Below are 5,215 nucleotides of genomic sequence, written 5' to 3' on the forward strand. Positions count from 1 at the left end.
AATGAGATAATGTGTATAAATAATACCTAATTCTTATGTATATATAAGAATATATACATATTTACTTAAATATATAATATTTACTATATATCAGGCTCAGTTCTATGTGTCTTATGTATTTTAACTTATTTAATCCTCACAATAATTCCATGTGGTAGATACTATTATTATTATTATTGCTAGTTTGCAGATAAAGATTGTGAGGCCCAGAGAGGTTCTATAACTTTCTAATTTCTAATGAGTTATAGCTGGTGAGAGTCAGAGCTGAGATTCAGAACCTAGGCAGTCTGGTTTCAGAGTCTGTACTGGGAACCATTATCTGATGCTAATCTTAGCATAATGCCTGTTAGAAAATAAACACACAATGTTTCAAGCTATTATCTTTATAAAGTTATTGTTAACTCACTCATGCCATATGGCTTAAGTGGACCATCTATAAATCCACTTTCTGACATGTAGAGTTCTGTTTTTCAAACACATTGCATTGTCCAAAAAGATTCAGGTGGACCCTTTGAGAAACCTATGATACTATCTGGTAGACAAAGACACATTAAGCTTTTTAAAATGGTGCAGCTGTATGACAAAAATGAATCTTAATATAAATATTATTGGCAGCTTTCTACAAAGTTGTAAGAGTGACTGCCATTGAGGAAGACCACCCACCAAACTGTGTGACGTACAAGATAAGCAGTGCTGACATCCAGGTTATACAAAGATTCTGGATTTACACACTCTCTGGAATGACTGAACTCACCACACAGCCAGGCTACAAGACTGTGAAGCAAGATAACCTCACTGATACTTCACTGTGGAAGGTGTGGACTGTGACAAATTTCATCCTTGTACAGCAATCGCCCTGGTAAGTAGAAAGTCCCAGGTTTTTCTCTTTTCTTTTTTTTTTAACAGTTAAAAAAATTTATTTTTGGCTGTGCCATATGCAAGGCATGTGATATCTTAGTTCCCTGACCGGGAATCAAATTTGGGCCCCTGCAGTGGAAGTAAAGAATCTTAGCCACTGGAGCACCAGGGCAGTCTCTAGAAAGTCCCATGTTTTGATATAATATAGATGATGTGTTAGCTTTTAATTATTACAATTGAAATTGTCAAATAATAACAATAATTCTCATGAGATTAAAGAATTATAATAATAGCCAGAATGTCTCTAACACTTGTGCCAGATCCTGTTGTAGGTAATTTCATATCTTGATGTAGTTAATATTCACCTTTAGTCCTCCAAGTAGACAATACTACCATCATTTCTACTCTATAGATGAGGAAACTTGGGCACAAAGTTTGGGAAACTTATGTAAAATGACACAGGGCTTGTAGAACTGGACTTACACTCAGCCTGCCTCTCATTAAGAGGTGATGTTGACAACCTAGGTAATTAACCACAATGTGTTTTTTTGACATCACAACAGGAGGAAGTGTAGGAGGAAGCTCTAAATTATTGTCACAACATCAAAGGACTCTTGAAAGACCTTCAGAGTGAATAGTGCTGTATTGATGATGTGGAATGTGTTTTTAATGACTGAAGTTTTATCATCAGAGAAGAGACAGAGGTAGGACTGAAGAATTTTTAGGTCCTCATTTGGCCTAATGATTCAGTGTCTATTTCCTCTTTGTACAGAGCCCCCTGGCTTGCTGCTCAGGTAGTGATTAGGATTCCTGAGTGTGTCACTGTGAGGAAAACACCAGGTCTACGGACATCAACAGTCAGAACGACTTTCACAGGGACTGAATTCCAGTCATGTGGACAGGATTTAGTGGTTTGATTGTCTCAGGTAGGTACCTATGAGAATGATCTTTAGACCTAGGTACCTGTGGTAGTTTTTCCTGTAGAAATTTATGAGCTCCTCAAATCATATAGGATGCCATTCACTTGCAATTATCATCCACTTATTACAAATGATAAGAGGGGAAAGCACATAATTAAAAAACAACTTCAAGTGACTCTGATCTTACAAACACGGTTTCTAATTTAACTAAAGGTAAAGCAGGAACTTCTTCATTTCCTCTTTTAACTAATATCTATTGAATGTTTTCTCTGTGCACAATTTACTGGGTTACAAAGACATGTGAGACAACATATGGCTTCGGGTAGCTTAAATTTTTAACACAGGTAAAGTTAAATTATATATAGCAGGAATATTGATGTAGATTGAGATTGATGTATATTGAGGTAGATTGACCAACCTAGACAGCATATTAAAAAGCAGAGACATTACTTTGTCAACAAAGGTCTGTCTAGTCAGAGCTATGGTTTTTGCAGTAGTCATGTATGGATGTGAGAGTTGAGCGCAGAAAGCTGAGCACAGAAGAATTGATGCTTTTGAACTGTGGTGTTGGAGAAGACTCTTGAGAGTCCCATGGACTGCAAGGAGATACAACCAGTCCATCCTAAAGGAGATCAGTCCTGGGTGTTCATTGGAAGGACTGATGCTAAAGCTGAAACTCCAATACTTTGGCCACCTGACGCAAAGAGCTGACTCATTGAAAAAGACCCAGATGCTGGGAAAGATTGAGGGTAGGAGAAGAAGGGGATGACAGAGGATGAGATGGTTGGATGGCATCACTGACTCAATGGACATGAGTTTGGGTGAACTCTGGGAGTTGGTGATGGACAGGGAGGCCTGGCATGCTGCAGTTCATGGGATCGCAAAGAGTCGGACACGACTCAGCAACTGAACTGAACTGGTATATTGATGATATACATAAATGTGACTTTTGAGTTCAGAAAAGGAAGATGGTTCTTTAGACCCCAAATTACAGGAATCTGTCATCATCGTTGTCATCACCATCATCATCACCCACCATTTACTGAGAACCTACCCAGGAGGTACAGTGGTAAAGAATCTGCTTGCCATTGCAGAAGATACAAAAGTCATGGGTTAGATACCTGGGTCAGGAAGATCCCTTGGAGGAGGAAATGGCAATCTGCTCCAATATACTGGCCTGGAAAATTCCAAAGGCAGAGGAGCCGGGCAGGCTACAGTCCACGGGGTCACAAAGAGTGAGACACAACTGAACATGCGTGCACAATAAAAGGCAAGACTGTGAGATCTTGTTTAGCCTCAATCCCAAGCATGAGGTAGCTACTGATACTACTCTTTATAGGCAGAAGAATTTTATTTCTAAGGTTTAGAGGTTAAGTAACTTATCCAAATTTATTCAGCTAGAAAGAGGGAGAAGGATTAATTCTGGGCACCTAATCACTATTGTGCACCCTGAATTATCTCTCTGATCCATCAGCAAATCCTGCTGTCTCTGCTTTCAAAACATATCCTGAATGCCGTCTGGTTGAGCCACTATTGTCCCTGTCCTGGTCTAGGGCCGTAGCCTCATAACCGGAATCTCTACTTCCAGTGCTCTACAATCTACTCTTCACAAAGCAGCCAGAATGATTCTTTCAAAAGGTAATTTACCCTCTTCCTCAAAGCTCTCCAATGGCTTCCCATCACACTTGGCAAAAGCTCCAAGATTGCTTCCAAAGTCTGCTGTGCCCTTTGTGATCTGGACCCCAGATCTTTGTGTTCAGCTCCTCTAGCTCTTTCCGTCTTACTTCAATCCACTCATGTGAATTTCTTGCAGAGTCTTCAACACACCCGAAATGTTTATACCTCACAGACTTTGCCTCAGGCTGGAATGCTTGTCTTCCAACCACATGACTCACATTCTCACCTTAATCCTATTTTTGCTCCAAAGTAGCTTGCTCACAATGCAGGGCTCATGGGTTCAATCTCTGGACCACATGCTTTAGAGTAGCCAAGCCCTCTAGCTGCAAGTACTGAAGCCCTGGTGCCTAGAGCCTGTGCTCTGCCACAAGAGAAGCCACCTCAGTGAGAAGCCCATGCACTGCAATGAAGAGTAGCCCCTGCTCGCCACAACTAGAGAAAAGTTGGTATGCAGCAACAAAGACCTGGTACAACTGAAAACAAGTAAATAAGTAAATAAAAAAAAAAAAAAAAAAAAAAAAAAGACCAGATCTCCTTCCCCCTAAAAAAAAGAAACAGTAAATTAATTCTACAAGCAGCAACACAGAGAAAGCAAGAAAATATGGCACTGAATGAGAAAAGTAGGAAACAGGAAAGATCTTTAGCACAATATCATTTGTGCAAATCAAACTCATGTAACCAAACACTAACATGCTGCAAGGATACATTCTTGCTTAAGGACATGTATCCACTATAGGGCAGAAGGAAGAAAATAGAGGGTTCAAAGAAAGCCTTTCTTTCATGACTTTCTTCTATTAAAATAGTTACATCAACTATTCACTATCTTCTTTTTTTAAGAAGTCAATTAAATAAATCAATTTCATGCTTAGGAGTATACTTTTCTCTAGAACTGAAAACATTTTTTTTTTCCCCGCAGATGCTATAATCACTGAATAGACATAAACAAGTGAAGGAAATTGTTATAGATGTAAAATCAACACCATTTTCATTTGCAGTGATATAATCTGGGTTGGTAGTCTGTTGTCTTAGGGAATTATGTACATCAATGCATGTAAGACAATTTTGAAACATTTTGAAAGGATATAAAGAGTATAAATAAAACTATCATGATGGGTGTTGAAAGGAATTTCTTTGAAAAATCTCAAATAAATAGGACATTAATGAGAATGTGGTAATAAAGCAGTGGACTGGGCTTATTCCTTATCTCCTTAACTGCAGAGCACCAATTTCCATATGACAGTGCCTACTATACAGTTTTGTTTACTTATTTATTGTTTTACCTCCTCCTTTAGAATATCCTGAAAGATGATGCTGTGAAAGTGCTGCACTCAATATGCCCGCACATTTGGAAAACTCAGCAGTGGCCACAGGACTGGAAAAAGTCAGTTTTCATTCCAATCCCAAAGAAAGGCAATGCCAAAGAATGCTCAAACTACCGCACAATTGCACTCATCTCACACGCTAGTAAAGTCATGCTCAAAATTCTCCAAGCCAGGCTTCAGCAATACGTGAACTGTGAACTTCCTGATGTTCAAGCTGGTTTTAGAAAAGGCAGAGGAACCAGAGATCAAATTGCCAACATCTGCTGGATCATGGAAAAAGCAAGAGAGTTCCAGAAAAACATCTACTTCTGCTTTATTGACTATGCCAAAGCCTTTGACTGTGTGGATCACAATAAACTGTGGGAAATTCTGAAAGAGATGGGAATACCAGAACACCTGACCTGCCTCTTGAGAAACCTATATGCAGGTCAGGAAGGA

At 39.1% G+C, this 5,215-nt stretch overlaps 1 long non-coding RNA gene across 1 annotated transcript; it reads left to right on the forward strand.

Annotated features, from left to right (window-relative positions):
- Window positions 1-722: 722 nt before the first annotated feature.
- On the forward strand, window positions 723-4,805 carry LOC123331033. Its single transcript, XR_006547471.2, has 4 exons — window positions 723-859; window positions 1,422-1,562; window positions 1,631-1,784; window positions 4,748-4,805. It is a non-coding gene; the product is annotated as an uncharacterized LOC123331033 (long non-coding RNA).
- The last annotated feature ends 410 nt before the right edge of the window (window positions 4,806-5,215 follow it).

Source organism: Bubalus bubalis, chromosome 21 (assembly GCF_019923935.1).
Source record: "Bubalus bubalis isolate 160015118507 breed Murrah chromosome 21, NDDB_SH_1, whole genome shotgun sequence".
Classification (NCBI taxonomy): domain Eukaryota; kingdom Metazoa; phylum Chordata; class Mammalia; order Artiodactyla; family Bovidae; genus Bubalus; species Bubalus bubalis.